Genomic DNA, 20,245 nt, shown 5'->3' with positions numbered 1-20,245 from the left:
TGGGTCCTTGATTTCCAAAGGAAATGCAGAACTTGCTTTCATCAGAAAACATAACTTTGGACCACTCAGCATCAGTCCAGTCCTTTTTGTCCTTGGCCCAGGCGAGACGCTTCTTGCGCTGTTTCATGTTCAAGAGTGGCTTGACACACGGAATGCGACACCTGAATCCCATGTCTTTCATGAGTCTCCTCGTGGTGGTTCTTGAAGCGCTGACTCCAGCTGCAGTCCACTCTTTGTGGATCTCCCCCACATTTTTGAATGGGTTTGTCGTCACAATTCTCTGCAGGGTGCGGTTATCCCTAGAGCTTGTACACTTTTTTCTACCACATTTTTTCCGTCCCTTCGCCTGTCTGTTAATGTGCTTGGACACAGAGCTCTGCGAACAGCCAGCTTCTTTAGCAATCACCTTTTGTGTCTTGCCCTCCTTGTGCAAGGTGTCAATGATTGTCTTTTGGACAGCTGTTAAGTCAGAAGTCTTCCCCATGATTGTGGTGCCTTCAAAACAAGACTGAGGGACCTTTTAAAGGCCTTTGCAGGTGTTTTGAGTAAATCAGCTGATTAGAGTGGCAGCAGGTGTCTTCTCTATTCAGCCTTTTCAGAATATTCTAATTTTTTGAGATACCAAATTTGGAGTTTTCATTAGTTGTCACTTATGAATATCAAATTTAAATGTAATGAACATTGGAAATACATTGGTCTGTGTGCATTGCATGAATATAATGTACAAGTTTCACGTTTTGAATGGAATTACTGAAATATTTTCAACCTTTTGATGATATTCTAATTTACTGGCCAGCACCTGTAGATGCACGTTGAGGGTTGTCATAGCTCTAGGATTGTGGCCACCTCTTTCAGCTCATCCATTAGAACTCCCAAGCATTCCCAGGCCAACTGCCCAAGGACGCAATGGCTGCAACAGACTGAGTGGGACTTGATCCTGCAACCCTCGATCCCAATTGCACTGAACTCCTCTGCCACCTTTGTCTCAAGTTTTATCTGATTGATTTTTTTTCTAATGCGATGAATGGTAAGGCTTTTAACCCTTTGGTGCATAATGGTCACTACAGTGGACAGATACTCAAAATTGTTATTTATTTGTTTTTGCTACTAAGCACAGTTGTTGAAGACTTTATTGCATTTGAGCCCCTCCATTTGGACTTCAGTAAGCCAAGCCAACATATTTCATGCTCAGAATGCACGCTGCCCACTGAGGTGGACATGTAATAAATTATTTGTAAATTATAAAATTTTACAAAAAATATTTGTTGAAATTTGTTTCATTCACACCTAAAGATGAATGAAAAAAATTGTTAAAAAAATCATGGTTGAAGACTTCATAATTCATGCATCAAAGGGTTAAACAAGGTGCATATGGTAGAAAAATTACCAGTTGTGGGTATTATTTGGCTACCAAACATATCTTGGTTAAACTCAAGCTAGAACTAGCTCAGCTCCAATACTTTAGGTATCCACTCCAAAGGTCGACATTGGCACATAGACTTCTCTAAGCTGGAGCAAAAATAATCTAATTTGTTAGGAGCAGGGAGCGGCCTCAAAATAACAAACAACCAGTAAAAATGTTATAAATGTCAGTTCTTAAATTGGAGTTAGTTTAATGATTACATTTCAAGCCGAATAAAAAAAATTGCAGTGCATTAGCAGAATAACTTGTCGCAGAGTTCAAGAAATTAAAAGAACTTTCTTTACAATTGTAGACTAATTTATAAACAATGTTTGAAACACTATGTATAAACCCAGTTGGTTCCTCTTTATTAACACCAGCTGATGTTTAGAACTTCTACTTGAGGCATGATGTATTTTCTCTGTATAAAGTAGCTTTTATGAATACTGAACAATCAATAAAGTGCTGTCGCAAACACAACTGTTGTTAAAAACAGTGTTTATAATATCACCAGTGACTATTTGTAGGTCATAAAGCTGAGTTGATGCTCTGCAGAAAACAAAAGCTGCATTTTTCTCTTACATACATATAAGCTATGATTCGGCACTGGATCCACTTGGGTTGTTAAACCATTAATGTTTATTTATTTTATGTTTATTTATTCAGCAGATGCTTTTATCCAAAGCGACTTACAATTTATAACCTATAGGGCATGTTATGATCTGTGGGAGAAACCGGAGTACCCGGAGGAAACCCACACATGCATGGGGAGAACACGCAACTCCACGCAGAAAGGCCTCAGCCGAGTTTCGAATCTGCGACCTTCGTGCTGCGAGGCAACAGTGCTAACCACTGCGCCACCATTCATCATTCATTACTGATACCTTTAAGTTGGGGTTCTTGGGCAAAGTAAACCCTGGCGCTAACTTTTCAACATTCATCAATGCAGGATTGTTTCTGACATTTACCACTGCATAACTGTTGGGGGAACCAGGACCCCCCCCCCCCCCCCCCTACGTATTCATTTTTCTCTCAAAATCTGATGCTGAGATTCACTAAACTATGAATAAAAGTTTTTTCTGTTTTTTCTCCTTTTTTTTACATAAAATTTTAGCCCAATAATAGTCATCAACCAGTCTGCTAGGTGGATAAAATTATTCATCTTATTACAACATAGTTAAACAGTTCATTAAAGGTGTGGATTACTTGTTTAATCAGTGCTTTTTCAGTAGTCTCTAGACGGAATGAATGCCTTGCAGGCAGATCTCAGGGCACAAAAAAAGACTACGACAGCACGGGGGGGGGGTTAAATGTTTAGTCATGTCACAGTGATTGTAATCATCTCAGAAGCGTAAATGTGTGAGTTGTGTGTACATAATAACGTAAGTGCAGCTTGAATTATTTTTATTATATAGAGAATCTGCTGATTTTAGAAGCATTACTGTCAATATATCGATATCGACAAATATCGGTAATCGGCCATAACAGTGATCTTAATATCAGACATCGGTATCGGCCCAAAAACGTTATATTGGTGCATCACTCACTGTCTATTTTCTGTCAGAAGCTAATGCAGGAGACAGGTGTAGGAGATTATTTTCATTATAATCAGAAATATTAATAAAAAACGATTTTTCAGTCAACCTCATTTTTAAGACCAAGAACAAGCAAGCAGGAAAAAAACACAAGAATTTAAAACTCTTCATTAAATAAATCTAAAGGAATTAAAAGTGAAAAAATAAAAAGCAGTAAATTATTTAAAAGAATATTTCAATCAATTTTACCGTCACGCAGCACCAATTTGTAGGTTTTACCTGTTTAAATGTACCTTGTCCAGTTGAGTTCCATTCATTTTCACCAATAAATGAAAGCTATCCTGGTTCAAGACAATTTTGTCAAAGGGGCATTTCTAAACCGACCTTTTGAAAACTTCAATATGAAAGCATCATTGTGCAAGATAAACAGAATGAGTATTTCGTTCATTCCAAAGAGAATTTTCAGCTCTATTATAGCCCTTTAAACATTCTCCAGTGTGTGAAAGTGGCTGGTGCCTTCCTTTATGTGACTGTGGCTGTGTCTTTGTTATGAAAGAGGACATCAAGACATGTTCTCGGTAAATTGAGGAAAAGAAATTTAAGAACGATGCTTGAAAAATGGCCAAGATGGATGGGCTGCACTCTAAAGGAAGCGCCTGACTATAGAATCAGAGAGGAAATAGATAAAATGTGGTAAAGAGGAACACAAACTAAATCATATGTTGGCAGAATGAACATTTACAAAGCTTCCTTCATTTGAAATTGTAGTTTAAAAAGTGACAGCAAGAGGGCATTAAAAGCTTGAGACATACAGTGGACTCCAAGTGCTGGCGCTGTCACAGCTGCAGAAGCAGAATTTTGTATAGTAGAGGTAGAAACAAAAGCTGTATCTCTCCCTGATGCTCACGCCGGTGTCCCATTTTCAAGCCACTTCAGTAGCCCTCCTACGCACTGTACCAAAACACTTGAGCCTAACGTCTCATTGAAATCGGCGTGTAAGGAGCCCCGCCGTACAGTAAACGCTGGGTTTGATATTGACTTGGCAACGACCGTTGCCAATCACGTGCACGAGAAGTGCTGATGGTCAGAGTTGCTGCTGGAAAAACATTCAGATGAAAGAACTCCCAGTGAGCCGAGGACTGTTCAGGGGTTGGAATCCTCCATAAGAGGTGTAGTCATCGTCATCTCGACAGGAAGGTTGGAAATGATGATTAATTTAAATAAAAAGTTATCATCCGTGCACACACATTGCCTTTCAAAAAATATTGTTTATGTTCTCTTTGTGCTTAATTTAGAATCCGTGAATATTTAGAAGTATTTTGGGAGCATAAATGTCTCTAAATGGGAGCAGAATCAAATGCTTGCTTTAGTTTGGAGTCCCTACCTTCAGTAAATGCAATCTGAAGTGTAATGAAACCTGAAGAAAAATAGCTTTAATGAGACTGGCGGGATAAAGAAACCAACAGAGTGTAAGAAAACAGCGAGAAGCTCCAGGGAATGATCCATTTTGTTTCCTACGAGAAAAAGCAAAAAAAATAAATAAATAAACTGAGCTGCACCATCAGGGGGGAAAAGATGCAGTATCGATTGAAGTGTGTAAAGTCAAGAAAGACATTTTATTGTTGTTGCTGTTCACAATCAGGATTACAAAACTGCCGAATCTCAATCTATTGATTGCACGAGATGTTGCTATACATCACTATAGGTGCAAGGCTTTTTCATCTTCTTGATTAAGACCGCCAGAGGTGAGTGTTTAAGGAGTGAAACTGTAATCACACTCCCTTTTGAAGCTGGAGAAGGTTATTTATATCGTCTCTTCTTGAGGGTTTCACCAGCCTGCACGCTGGCATGTCCACAAGTGTTTGTCCAGTGTTTTATCATGTATGCAGGCAAGCCTGAGCTTTGATCTTAGATACCAAGCACGATGTTGGCCAGTCTGCATTAAGCAACTTCAGTAATCATATTGTAATTATTGGTAAAATGTTCTCCCTGTCCAGGTTTAATTTACCATATTTGTATCTTATTTGTTTACCAGTAAACCCCTCCAAGGCACTAGGTGTATTTAAATTGTATGAAAGTGGCATGCATGTTTTAATGCATGCTAATGGAGGCTACAAGGTTAGCTTCTACATTGTAATAATCACTGATCACTATATTAAAGCAAATATGTGCAATAATTTTACCTTAAATATCAAAATTATTCCAGCGGTAGAGGGGTTTTATAGTGGTTGTTTTACTTTCTAACTGAATATGAAGCTAAAATGACGCCTTTGCAGGCTATTTCTGCAAATTTGGAACAAACTTCTTCTGTTCTAGCAATTCTACCGAACAAGCTAACTTTTAAATGCAAACACTCACCGCTCCTGTATCATCCCCTGAGCTGTCCAGAACCAGAAACTAGCATAACCAGACGAAAAAAGAGAATGGTTCACACCAGTTGCATTTTTCTACGTCCAAACATCTTTTGTTACCTGTAACTTCCAAAGGAGTTTTTCTTTTTGGGTAATTTGTCCAAAAGTTAGTAGCAAGCAGCTGCTGGTCACTGACTGACTGCCGGGTGGAGGCACTAGTTGCTCCAGTGTTTTGCCTTGTTGCCATGCACATTCTTTTACGAGTCTTTTCCTTTCCATGATTGGCAAAAAGCTGCAGACACACACACACACACATATATATATATATATACATATATATATATATACGTATTACAGTGGTCCAGAAGGGTCAGCAAATTGCAAAAGTCGCAGCACAACAAAACTCACAACACAACAAAAGAAAAACTACAACGGAAGTTCCGCTAAAACAGAAATGACGCTGCCATGGAAGTTCTGCTAAAACCGGAACCAGTAGGGTGCGGTAATGCACCACATCGTTGATGAAGAGAAAGGAGAAAAAGCACCACAACAAATAAATACGACAGAGGGAGCTTTTGAGTGGAAAAGTAAGTAAAACGTTTCTAAACGTTTCTAAAAAGTAAAATTAACGTTAATTAAGCTAGAGTCAAACCATCCTATAGGATTAAATTTTGGTTGGAGCTGTTGGATCAATATGATAACACACATTCAGAGGTGGAAAGTAACAAATTACATTTACTCACTTTACTGTAATTGAGTAGCTTTTTTGCATATTTATACTTTTTAAGTCGTTTTTAAAAGCTGTACTTTAAATCATATTCGTTACTGAGTAAAAATAAATTGTAGGCTTAATAAATTAAAAATATTGCGTGTAGCAGCGTCGGAACATAAGAGACACCTGCATGAGCGCAGCTTCTAAACCGTGGGGGGGGGGGGGGGTACACTTCTGCTCTAAAACATTCAGTTCAGTCCCTGTGATTCACTCGCTGTTTACCTCCTCTCTCTCTCCTCTTCTGTGGATTTGAACCCGAAACCTTTGCGCACCGGTGTGAAGTCATCACAATTCCACTCGGTTCAGTAGCCGGACTCGGTTCCGTGTTTGAAATGTGTTTCCCTGCCGCTCCGCACGGAAGTGGCAAAATAACGTTTAGCGCTCATAACAAGCGGATTCTCAGCGCTTTGCTCACAAAACAGAAGACCTGCAGGCCTCTGTGAGTTAAAACATCCTGATACTGTTCAGGTGTAAACATCGTGCTCCATCCCTGTGTTTGAACTCAGAAGATGCTTCTTGATGCCGCAGATATGTGACGATCTAGCTTGTTTCTTTATTTTACTCCAGAATACGAGATTAAATTATTAATAAAGCAGTTCAATGTAGTTAAATTAGTCATGACGTGTGTGTGAGTGTGTGCGTGAGCGTGCGTGTGTGTGTGCGAGCGAGCGTGCGTGTGTGTGTGTGTGTTACACAAATAGGACTGCATGAGACAGCATGGTTTCATCAAATCCATGCATCCTATATCTTGGCTGGAGTAATGGCTCAGCAAAATAACTTATATTTCATAAATAATGACATCTCTGCAGTGTTTTATGATAATATTTTATCTAATATTGGACCTGTCTTTGGTCTGGGAGGTGTAACATATCATGATACAAGCCTTTTAAAACATGTTAAAGTGTTACAAGAGGAGATAAATGCATGAATTTAAAGTTCATGTTTGGAGACCAACCTTCACAGACTGGCTCACGCTGGTGAGGAGACACCATTAGTTCTAGTAACACCTGGGCTCCCAAGGCCTGTTCTGACAGGATGGACGTTACGGGACCCTTAAGGATTCCAGTTGGATGACTGGAGGATTATTTAGGAGGATTGGAATGAACAAACTGATTTCAGTGGTGAAGGGTTAAATGAGTGAGTGAACCCACCACCAAGGATGAACTCTGCTAACTTTACAAATCAGCTGCTCTAAATAAGCATGAAGGTCAGAAAGGAGCTCTAGGATGGACACGGATAAAGGAACTGTAATGTAGAGGTAAAGTAGGGCAGGGCCAACGTTAGCAGCTGTCATACATGAAATGTTTGACTTTCATTTAGCTTGTTATGTGACAGGTTAGAGCACAGTCTCATGTTAGAGTTTTGTCATGAAAACATTGATATCTCACATACTGATGGCATCTAAAAAATTATTTTTTTCTCAAAATAAAGAATAATTTTAATCACAATTGAAACCTACAACCCAAGAAAAACCTCGTCCAATCAATGTGCACGTCCTGTTCTCACTGATTGAATAGAAATCCCTCCATCAAACTGTGTGTGTGTGTGTGTGTGCGTGCGCGCGCACACACGAGCAAATTGTGAACTGGCGTTGTGATTTAGCACTACTTAGATGTAGCCATCCTTACGCTGACAAAAATGTAACTAAGTAACTTTTATCTTGAGTACATTTTGTTTACGATACTTTTTACTTTTACTTGAGTAAAAATTTAGGCAAGTACTTTTACTTGTACTTGAGTAAAAAATCATCAAAGTATTGGTACTCGTACTTAAGTAGGAAATTTTAGTACTCTTTCCACCTCTGCACACATTGTACAACATAAGACAATGGCTGACCTATGACCTGTAGTTGTTTTGTACATTTGAACAATAAAAAAAGTTGGCGATAAAAACCTTTGCTTGCGAAAGTAGGACCACCAGCTTTCAATGCGCTGGTTAGACATTGATGTACCATACATATGACTTCTGGCTCCTACAAATTCATCTGTTTGCTCTGATCTCAAGCAACATTGAAGTGCTGCCATAAGTCAATTTTCTGTGCCACAGTCGGTGCGGAGACGTGATGGAAAAACACCAAACTTAGCAACACAATTTATATACTTTTGGGCAATCACATTATGATCTTTGTTGGATTTTCCACAAGTGAGCCACATAATCTTTCTTGAGAATCCATCAGTACAGCCACTGATTCCAATTCCAAAAGGTTTCAATTCATCATACCCATCAACATGCATGACTTCATTTGGTCCCAATGAATGGTATGTTCTTCTGGCAAACCTTCTTCTCAAACGATTTTCAATCCCAGATGGATCAACTTCTCTCATGAGGAGTATTACATCCTTACTTCGGGCAGTGAAAGAGTACTTTTGTTTCAGAATCTACCACATTGCTCAGTAGCCCAAAAGTTTGCCAGATCCTTGAAGCTCCTCAACTATAGCTGCCCGCACAGTAGCAATTGGAGTGTAGTTAATTCTCCTAGTAAGGTCTGTATCCCGTAGTCTTCATTTTAAAGAGCTGAGACTCAATGAAATATTGTGCTTTATTGCCAGGAAATCAATTATTACTTCTAAAGTATGACCCTCAGTAAAATACTTATGGAAAAGTCCTTCCACCTCTGTTGCTTCAGAACCTGTGAATGAGAATATGAAAACTATTTTAGACACAACATCCACAGCATTTACACACTCTGGTAGCCTGTTTTAGACAATTGTTAATTATTAAATAAAGCAGGACATAGTTTGTAGGTTATTTAGATTTATTTTTGTTATGCAACGTTAAAAAAACAGCATTAATAAAACATTTACCTTCTGCTTGATGACTTGTTAAAAACTCAATATTTCTGCCACATAGGCCACAGTATGATTGGAGAGTCAGAAGATTTCTCCCGCAAAACGGACAAAACATATTCTGTAAAAAAGAGAAAAGGACAAGGTTTAGTAAATACGTTTAGACAACTAACTTTATGTGCAACAGCTACATATGCTCTCCTCAGGGGGCAGTACTGCAAACAGACACTCGGAAGATGGATACACAGCATATGAGGATTGAGTTTATTTGAGGATTACAAAGGTAAAAATCAGACCAAATTATAAAAAATTAAATCAAATGAACCCTCTGTGACAGAATGTTGCACTTAGAATTTCACATTTTAATCAATTTATTTTCCTCAATACAACTCAATTACATATTTTTATTTTGGTGAGGATTCTTATTAAATAAGTAGCTTAACTTCAGTTCGACCTAATTTTGTGACGAAAGTTTACAGTTCTGTTCCAAACTTAACTGCAGCATAAAAATTAAGCATTTCCTTATTTGCAGCTACGGTGTCTACTGTCTCGTAACAGTTATATCTGTTACTCACATCTCTAAATATCTGTAAGGATACAGTTTGTATTTAATATCGCTCAGGTTCATTTGAACTGAATTACAGAAGATAACCATGAGATGAGTTTTGGCCATTTAGCGATTATTGTATGTAAATAAGCTAAGAGCTCTCATCACGTATGCTTGCTGAATAGGATATAGCTTATTATTTTCTTTAAATATACAATCTTTGCCGGGTGTCGTAGCTATATTACGACGTGGCTATTTTACGAGCGCTAAAGTTAATTTATACGGTGAAACCCCTTTCGTTCCAACACAACACAATAAAGTAATTTATCTTTAAAACAACATACTTCAACACTACGTTAACTGAACGATAAACGTTTTACTTACTTTTCCACTCAAAAACTCCCTCTATCGTATTTATTTGTTGTGGTGCTTCTTCTCCTTTCTCTTCGTCAACGATGTGGTGCATTACCGCCAACTACTGGTTCTGGTTTTAGCAGAACTTCCATGGCAGCATCATTTCCGTTTTAGCAGAACTTCCGTTGTAGCTTTTCTTTTGTTGTGGGTTTTGTTGTGTTGTGGCTTTTGTAATTTGCTGACACTTTGGGCCACCGTAATTATATATATATATATATATATATATATATATATATATATATATATATAAAGCCAAAAAATCTAAAGAGAAACATAAAAAAATAAAGAAACAAAACAATGATGCATTTGGTATTTAGGAGTCTGAATACAAATGATTACATTGTTTGTCTTTTCCAATAGTTAAAAACTGCTGCTGTGAACAAAAAAAACAACCACCTATTAGACTATTAAACATCACAATCGGTAAAATAAACATTCATTATTGTTTAAATGTATAGAAATGTGGTAACTTTTGTTTTGAGTGCATGCTTTTCCGAGTATATAACTCAAAGTGACAGTGTGTATTCTTCCTGGTGATAAGGGGCAGTAGATCCCTAAATTGTTGCAAGCAAGCTGTATTTTTGTGTTGGAGTAAGACTTTACCAACAGATCCCCATTAGGGTCAAAAAGCCCTGGGGAGTGCAAACTTCAGCAAAATGACAAGCACATCACGCTCCCTTTCATCAGTGGCAATGAGTAAAGAGGTAAATGTGTAAAATAGCGATTATGAATGGTGAAAGTTTTGCAACTGTTTGTTACAAATCAGCAAATGCACTTTTTCCTCAAGGGCTCCCGTCAAAGGAAACATGGCATCTAATATGGCATCGTCCTGAGACTTAGACCCGCTCCCATGTAATTTAGACCTCATTTTTATGGTTATAGGTTAAGAAGTCACCAATATTTTTCAACAACTGGACATCATTTAATTCATTTTCAACCACATTTTGATGGGCATTTCAAGAGATTAACCATTAAAAAGTACACATTGTCGTTTGTGGATTTTTTGTTCAATAGTGGGAGCATTTAGTTCAACTGAACCTTGTTGATGACAAAGCTAAATTTATGGCCGACCAGTGTTGAATGGTTCAAACTTTCATTTCCAGTGAAAACAAAAATCGCTTTTATTCAGTATGCATATTTGTACCAACTTTACCTTCATTATTCAATAATGTCTCCTCAATGTATGTTCTTGTAAAATCACACTAAAAATGCATTTTTAATTTTTAAAATCTAATTTGGAATCAGCTATTCAAAACTGAAACTGCCCCGATTGTCTTTTTATAGACAGGCCGTGCAAGTTTCATGAACAGCCGTTACTTTTTCCTCCTTTTCTTTGAAAAACAGATAGGTGAAGGAAGAAAAATGATGCATGCGCATGCCATTATTGACGCCCACAGCCCTTGAACAAGAGCCCCACTGTTTCCATCAGTTTAGTCACACTGAAAGACTAACAAGCTGATGAAACAGAACACAAATTCTGACTAAAAGGCTACCCAGATGGACGGAAGGCAGCAGTTAAAAAATATCCTCTCCCATGTCCTTGATGAGTCTTTTAGAAAGGGCAATACATGCCCAGAACAATGGCCTCCAATGTAGTCGGCGATACTACAACACTGGCACATTTAAACTTTAGATCACCGCTGATTAATGTGTGCAAGGATTCCCTTAAGGAGGGTGTACAAGCATCCTATTAATCTGACTCAGACTTCTGTAGAGGCTCATTTGATTCCTTTAAGGACCAATATGTTATTAGCCAAAGCTCAACAAGGCACCTATCATTGTGACTCATCTATTCATTTCACTTGTATCTACCCAGTAACTAGACAAAAACACGCCCGTCTCTTTCCAGTGGGCCATCTATCAGGAGGGAATCCAAATTGGCCTTGCTGAAACCCTAAAATGTATGTTACTGCTTTCTAATATTACAGGCTGTTCCTGTTCAGCTAGCTGACAATTGGTCAGAAAATCTGCAACTTATCACAATAAGAGGCTTAGGCTCGTCAGCGCAAAGACGAATCAAGTGCATACCACCACAGGGTGAATGCACAGATGGATGCTGGTCAACAGTATAATCTCTCCTCATTATATCGAAGCCTTGTGAACTATGTGGACATTTTAAAGTGCTTTTCTGTGTGAAACCTAGAAATAATTGATATTGTCCCTGTTGTATACTTTCCTTGTTGCTTGTTTGGTCAGTCAACCTGTTTGAGGTTTAGGGTTGGCTAAAAGTTTGTTCAAAATGTCCTTGTGGGTAAGTGACTGTGTTGTAAACCTGATTCATATTTCTCTGTCAGCTCAGGTGCAGAGTCGCACATGCGTTGACGAAAATGTTTTCCTTTTGGATTACTCTGTTGCCTCGGGAGTGTCGTAATGCCAGTAAAACAGAGGTCGTAGTGGTTTTCTGAGGGTATCCTGCCACCACTGCGGTCACGTCTCCGGTTCATCATAGTGTATTACTATTGTGTATTTAATGTGTTTAGGTGTTTCAGACAAATTTGTCCCTTATTCTCCTTCACCCCTTTATGTTTTTGCACCTCTGATTTCTTCGACAAATACAAATTTTGCTTCGTATCTTGGAACCCCCTCAGTCACGAAGTTGAATATCAATATTGGCTTTTTCCCTGATATTGTTGGTATACCAGGAACCGATGTTGTCTCTTATTGTCCAATACTGATATAAAACAATACTGATATATGCTTGGGCAGCAGTAGCTCAGAAAGTAGAGCAGGTTGTCCAGCAATAGGGCTGTGGGATTGATTCTGTTTGTAGGAAGAGAACTTTGCTGTTGTGTCCTTGGGCAAGACACTCAACCCACCTTGTCCACTGTTGGTGGTCGGAGGGACTTCTGTGGCTTCTGTGCTCTGACGTCTTGCCCCCATCAGTGCACCCTTGGGCAACTGTGGCTACACTGTGGCTCATAACCACCAGCGTGTGAATGGATGAATGATACAGTGTCGTGTAAAGTGCTTTGGAGTTCTCTGACTCTAAAAGGCACTATACAAGTGCGGATCATTTATTTATCATCATTTATCCCTCTCACAAAAAAGAAAAACTAAAACATTTTAGGTTACCAACATCATAGATCTCCTGTCATGCATGCATAAATAAATAAATGAAAAAGAAAGACATCTATGAAAAAGAAAGACAGCTACTTAAATTTAAGTTATTAATAGGAAAAGTGCGACGTTTATTCTGTCTCAAACTGTAGCTGAATTTCATTCTTCCTAAGAATGATGCTAATATGTGTGTATTGGTTAGTTTTCATATTTCTGTATATTGCAGCTATGGTGATAAAACATTTATAAAGAAAAGAAAAGCAAGCCTTGGGTGAAAATTCATGTTTTGGTTTTAGTCGTTAGCTAGCTGTCTAGCTACATGTGTGGACAGCAAACGTTCACTACACAGGGCACATTTTTTTGCACTTAACATGTTGTGCCAAATAAACTAAAATATCTAAAAACTTTACCTCAGATCTGTCATATTTTAACAGTTTGATGTATAACGTGTATGTTTTGTAAAAGTTGGGTGAATAAATTGCAAAAAACAGATGCCGATATTTTGCAATGATAAATTTTAATGCTAATATCAGCCAATAGTAATGGTAGACTGATAATACATTACAAATTATTTTGTATGCTAATTACTATGTACAACAGGTAAGATGGCAATACTAGACAATAAAGACACAGTGCAATGGAACGGTTTAATGGTACAATGTGCAATGGAATTCCATTAGGATCAGAATTCAGTTGATCTAGACATATTTTATAAATTAAACATTTTCCTGGGATTGATGTGATCCTTCACAATTTCTGCATTTCTAGGAATTTCATGGATTCCCAAGAAGGTCTTTTAGGTGAACCATGTGAAGTTTTTACCATTATTTACCTCTGGAAACTTCCATTGAAATGTTGTTGAAAATGAATGAAACGATGCCAAGTTGTTATTGGTGGCTTTGAAACACAAAACCATAAAAAATCTGGTCTAAAATACATGGAAGGCATAAGTCTCTGGGCGACACCATACATGAGCCTGTGAGAGAAAAAAATATTTGCTGATTTTGTAACAAAACTTTCAACATTCATTAACATTTTACACATTTACCTCTTCACTCATTGCCAGTGATGTAAGGGAGTCTGATGTGTTTTGTCATTATGCTGGAAGTTGAATGGTCTGAAGTACTCCAAGGGATTTTTGACCCTAATGACCATCCGTTGGTAAGGTCTTACTCGAACACAAAAACACTGCTTGCTTGCAGTGATTTAGGTATGCACTGCCCCCTATTGCCAAGGAAAATACAAATAGTCACTTTAATGTGGTCAAAGTTACAAAAGGCTGGCCTTCTTTACTTCCATGAAGATATTTTAGTTCTTATTCAAAGAGCATTTTTAAACTAAGATCTTCATAAATGTGAGCTAATTCACAAATCAAAGCCCGAAACATCCTTCTAGAGTGTCCTCTAGGATCTATGTTTACCTGTTCCATGTGCAACATTGCTTTGATCACAACCTTTGAGGGTGTCTTTCAAAACTTTCACAGGATTAGATTTAAAGGTTCTTCTACTCTAAACATTTTCTAGTAAACAAATAAGTCCAGTTACCTTATTTCTGAAACTAATATAAAGAATAATCCTTAATGCCGTAGAGCCTTTACCCAAAATATCTGAAAAGATGGAAAAAAGAGACAGCTAGCTATACCCTGATGGCAACTGAAGCCCTTTTTAATAAGCTATTTCGGCAGATTTGAATAAAATGTATGGAAACAACAAAACTAATAATGACTCCAAATTGTGAAACACATCCCTTGTTCTGCAGAATAAATCAATTTTCTCATCTTGTTCTATACAAATACAAAAAAATAGGGAGAAAATTGCTTTCTCAATGCATTTAAGTATAGACGATACTTACAAGGGGGCCATAAATTATTACTTATATGTTGACTGAAGGCAATGCCTTGTTTCTCACAGCTCTGAGGTGCAGCCAAAAACCTAATGTACTCATTTGTCATTACCACATAGCTGCTCATATATTATCTACAGCAAGCAGTGTGTCACCAAAGTCCTCTCAAGGCGTATTCCCAAGGTGGAAAGGAGAGTGGGGCCTACCACTTGGCACACTGTTTCCGCGACTCCTGCTGGAGCCCTGAGCTGTCTTAGTCAGCCATCACTCCATGATGTGTATCCATGCAAACGTACGAGGTAGAGAAAAAAATGTCAATGAGTGTGTCATGGTGCCTAAAGCAGAGTGGAATACAGCTCACATTAGCTGTCAGAAGAGGGGAAGGCAGCCACGGACTCTCGTTCTCAAGCTCCTTGCTGAAAAATACACAAAACCCCCAATATGGCAAGCCTTTCTAGCTTATATTTCTATTTACTAATTTGTTCATTTTATTTTCTATTGGATTTATACTCTTATGGGTTTAAGGAATGGTCTCACAATGGTTTTCTGAAAGCATTGCCATCGTGATGATTAGAACAGGCAAATGTCCTAATCGTTTCACCCAATTAGGGTCAAATGGGCTGGGATTTTGAAGATGCGCAATTTAGAGAAAATGTGCAATTTTCTGGTCAGCATCTCACCAAATTGGTACTTAAAGTTTGGAATGTCCTAATTGGGTTCATGTTTAATGCAATTGTCCTTAATTTGTATCAGATCAGTGTTTAATGTCAGGCTCAAAATGTTTGCAGGGCTGGAGGAATTAATAGCTCAGGATCTGCAGGTGTGTTTATTTAGACCAGGGATGTCCCTCGCTGGTCCTCAAAGGCCCCCATCCTGCATGTTTAAGACATTTCCCTTCTCTAACACACCAGGTTGAATGGTTGAATTACCTGCTGAGGTTGCCATCAGGCTCACCTTCTAAGTAAATCAGGTGAGTTGAATCAGATAAACCTCTTTAACACACTGGATATGGGCCCTTGAAGGCCAGGGTCGGACTCCTTGTAAAGGGAGGTTCATGGCACAGTCATAAAAAGGCCTTCCATTTTTTTCCTCAATGCAGTTTTTTTTCACAAGTTTCGATTTTTGTTTCAATTTATTTGCGAGTGGGCATTTTTTTTGGTCTTATTTCATATTTTATTTTATGTTGTTTGCGTCCACGATCAATCACAACAAAATTTATGTTTTTACTTTTATATTCCATGTTTGGATGTTTCACAGCAACCAAAGAAGCCACCTGGCTATAACCTCAGGTATTTACCTGTAAATGTTTACTATTGTCCTAATATTGAATAGTTAAAATCACTAACATTTCCCAAAATACTTAAACTATCTTACCGGGACTCTAAATTTAAAATAAGGTCCAAGGTGCCCACCAAAAGTCTGCAACGGTTTTAAAAGAACCAGAACAGGTCATGCAGAAAATAAAAATGCCCAAGTAGCCTTTTGAGAAATTTAGGAAACACATACAGGTGCTGGCCAGTAAATTAGAATATCATCAAAAGGTTGAAAATATTTCAGTAATTCCATTCAAAACGTGAAACTTGTACATTATATTCATGCAATGCACACAGACCAATGTATTTCCGATGTTTATTACGTTTAATTTTGATATTTATAGGTGACAACCAATGAAAACATCAAATCTGGTATCTCAGAAAATTAGAATATTCTAAAGGCCAATGAAAAAATGTTTGTTTCTCTAATGTTGGCCAACTGAAAAGAATGAACATGAAAAGAATGTGCATGTATAGCACTCAATACTTAGTCGGGGCTCCTTTTGCCTCAATAACTGCAGTAATGTGGCGTGGCATGGACTCGATCAGTCTGTGGCACTGCTCAGGTGTTATGAGAGCCCAGGTTGCTCTGATAGTCGTCTTCAGCTCCTCTGCATTGTTGGGTCTAGCGTATTGCATCCTCCGCTTCACAATACCCCATAGATTTTCTATGGGGTTAAGGTCAGGCGAGTTTGCTGGCCAATCAAGGACAGGGATACCATGGTCCTTGAACCAGGTGCTGGTGGTTTTGGCACTGTGTGCAGGTGCCAAGTCCTGTTGAAAGGTGAAGTCTGCATCCCCATAAAGTTGGTCAGCAGCAGGAAGCATGAAGTGCTCTAAAACTTCCTGGTAGACGGCTGCATTGACCCTGGACCTCAGGAAACAGAGTGGGCCCACCCCGGCAGATGACATGGCACCCCACACCATCACTGACGGTGGAAACTTTACACTGGACCTCATGCAACGTGGATTCTGTGCTTCTCCGCTCTTCCTCCAGACTCTGGGTCCTTGATTTCCAAAGGAAATGCAGAACTTGCTTTCATCAGAAAACATAACTTTGGACCACTCAGCATCAGTCCAGTCCTTTTTGTCCTTGGCCCAGGCGAGACGCTTCTTGCGCTGTTTCATGTTCAAGAGTGGCTTGACACACGGAATGCGACACCTGAATCCCATGTCTTTCATGAGTCTCCTCGTGGTGGTTCTTGAAGCGCTGACTCCAGCTGCAGTCCACTCTTTGTGGATCTCCCCCACATTTTTGAATGGGTTTGTCGTCACAATTCTCTGCAGGGTGCGGTTATCCCTAGAGCTTGTACACTTTTTTCTACCACATTTTTTCCGTCCCTTCGCCTGTCTGTTAATGTGCTTGGACACAGAGCTCTGCGAACAGCCAGCTTCTTTAGCAATCACCTTTTGTGTCTTGCCCTCCTTGTGCAAGGTGTCAATGATTGTCTTTTGGACAGCTGTTAAGTCAGAAGTCTTCCCCATGATTGTGGTGCCTTCAAAACAAGACTGAGGGACCTTTTAAAGGCCTTTGCAGGTGTTTTGAGTAAATCAGCTGATTAGAGTGGCAGCAGGTGTCTTCTATATTCAGCCTTTTCAGAATATTCTAATTTTTTGAGATACCAAATTTGGAGTTTTCATTAGTTGTCACTTATGAATATCAAATTTAAATGTAATGAACATTGGAAATACATTGGTCTGTGTGCATTGCATGAATATAATGTACAAGTTTCACGTTTTGAATGGAATTACTGAAATATTTTCAACCTTTTGATGATATTCTAATTTACTGGCCAGCACCTGTATGTTAGTGCTTTTTCTAATTTACTTGCTCTTTGTGGAACAGAAGTTAAATTAAACTGCAGCCAGCCACTAGGGGGAGCTTCTTTCAACTTTTAAACTCCATTCATGTATCTGGTTATACCTCTTTTGTATATCATTCTACAATGTTTAGGTCAACTAAAATTGCATCGACAGTGGGTGACGTCACTGATAAGTGCCATAAAGCATCCACAGTAACATTAATAACATAAAAATTTTTATTCTGTGGAAGGATATGGTAATTGAATATATTCAAAACACGAGAACGGCTGTGTGACGTAAAATGTAGCATTCAATGATCAGAAGAAGCTCAGTTTTTTTAATGGCGCTCTGTGAAACAAAGCCCCGAGTTTAAGTCATTTTCCGTCATGTTTTTCAGAATCGGGAGTTTAGTAACAGCGATGTGAGGGGATTCTGTCATTTTTTCCAGAGTTGAGAGTCTAGTAATGGCAGTTATGAGTGCGGCACTTATTTTCTTTCGCTTCAATTCTGCTTCACAAGCAACTCTTCTAATTTTACTACTGCCGGTTGTTTTAGACAATATCTGCTGATGTGATTTCCTACTGAAATGCAACCAGTCAGCTTTGGAGTACCGTGATGAGGTACTCAGAAAGTTCCTGAAAACGGCCTGCAATATGGCCGTTCGTCCTGGTCAAGTGGCGACACTCACATGCCAGGAAGTTCCTGTAAATTTATCCTGAACTTCCAACAGTAGAAACGCACCTATAAACATGAGCAACATCGTATACAACAGCACTCTGTAGCCCTCTGCTGACCATAAATTGCACTAAACAGTTTTGTGGTTCAGGTACACTATCAGGTGGTGTACCGGCTTCACGGGTTTTACTGAGCCGATAGCTAATATTTAAGCTAGCAGTTACCCTTTTCAGTTCACCGACCACCATTATAAAGCAGAATAAGATTTTAGCATTTTTGGTTGACATGGTGGCGAAGCTAGTCATGACTTTAGAGGTGAAGAAAAAAGTGAAAACCAGAGAGAACATCTGAAGGCCTACACTCATTTGAAGGAGCTGAAGGAGGCTATGAAACCATGGATTGACTTGTAAGTAAGAGTACTGTTTTTGTCCAATAGTGTGGAGCTTTTTGCTTCATAGCTTTTTTAGTCTCAGTCTGCTTGTGTTGGTGTTAGCTTGTTGTTAGTGCTAGCAACAGCAGGCTGCCGCAGGGTTGTTTATGAAAGCTGCAATTCCACTTCGAACCAGAAGGAGGCAGAAAAAGAAAACATCTTTAGTGTTGCTTTTAAATTTCAAATGATATATTCAATATTTTAACCCTCCAACTCTTTTAAATAAACACCAAGCAGCTTAAAGGGACTAAGGACAGAAATCAAAAGGTAAAAAAGTGACTTGTGTGTAGCGCTCACTCCATTTGGACCTTACATTCCCTCTAAATCAGTCTGCTTCCTGTCATAATTAATGGCATTAGCTAAAATGCCCTGTGTTTCAGACGCGACAGCCTACAACAGCAGGATAAACCAACTCTTTAGAACTGAAAGTGCAACTGCACGATGCTTTTGAAGTGTCATGAAGGGTTGGTAGGCTGTTGCTAGCGCTGACAAGTAAAGGATTTGTCAGTTGCAATCCAAAACGGAGCAGACATGAGAAGGAGGGGAGCTTCTTGATCGCATGAGTGGCATTTACTCCCAGTGGCCCTCTGACACTGGTAAAATATACCCTAAGAAAAGAAGTGAAATGTTATACTGGAGTTCAGTCGGGCCCTCGGTGGAGGGTTGACACTCCATCTGAGAGATGTCGAGGGATGAAAACTGCAAGCTGTCCTATTGGTGATGAATAGAAGACCAGATCAGTGGAATAACATAATGCCGCTGTGAGCTTTGCTCTGAAATCAGCTTCAGATCATCACTTTTTTTCCTGTTTTTCGAGCAGATCTAGACCAGAAAATATGTCTTTATCTGTGGAAAATAACCCCGGATGCCACCGCTGTGTCAACGTAGTCCATCTCCTCTTTTTATTGAGAGTAGAGGATGAAATTGTTATACCCAGAGGTGGTGTTGCACCTTAGGAATGCACATTATGCTGTTATCATTTGAAGGGTGAATGTATGGATGCAGAAAAGGCAGGCCTCCGAGGGAAACGTACATATTAACAGCTATTTGTTTAACACATGGCTGCATTTCTGTGCAGCATGCCTCTTGTTGCCTAAATGAAGCGTATTATTTCCCATTCTGTTTAATTCAAAGGGTTGCTTTCTAATGGTACACATCTCTAGCAAGAGGAGATTGACTTAAGGGTGAGGCATGGAATAAATAATGGCACTTAAGCAGCGAGAACTTGGCTGCAAAATGGAATATAATACCAATATTTGTGCCCAAGTAGCACTTCTTGGCTACTTTTTAACCCTCCCTCCTTTGAATGCAAATGAAA

The sequence above is a fragment of the Nothobranchius furzeri genome, chromosome 14 (genome assembly GCF_043380555.1).
Source record: "Nothobranchius furzeri strain GRZ-AD chromosome 14, NfurGRZ-RIMD1, whole genome shotgun sequence".
Lineage (NCBI taxonomy): Eukaryota > Metazoa > Chordata > Actinopteri > Cyprinodontiformes > Nothobranchiidae > Nothobranchius > Nothobranchius furzeri.
This window is presented reverse-complemented; position numbering follows the sequence as displayed.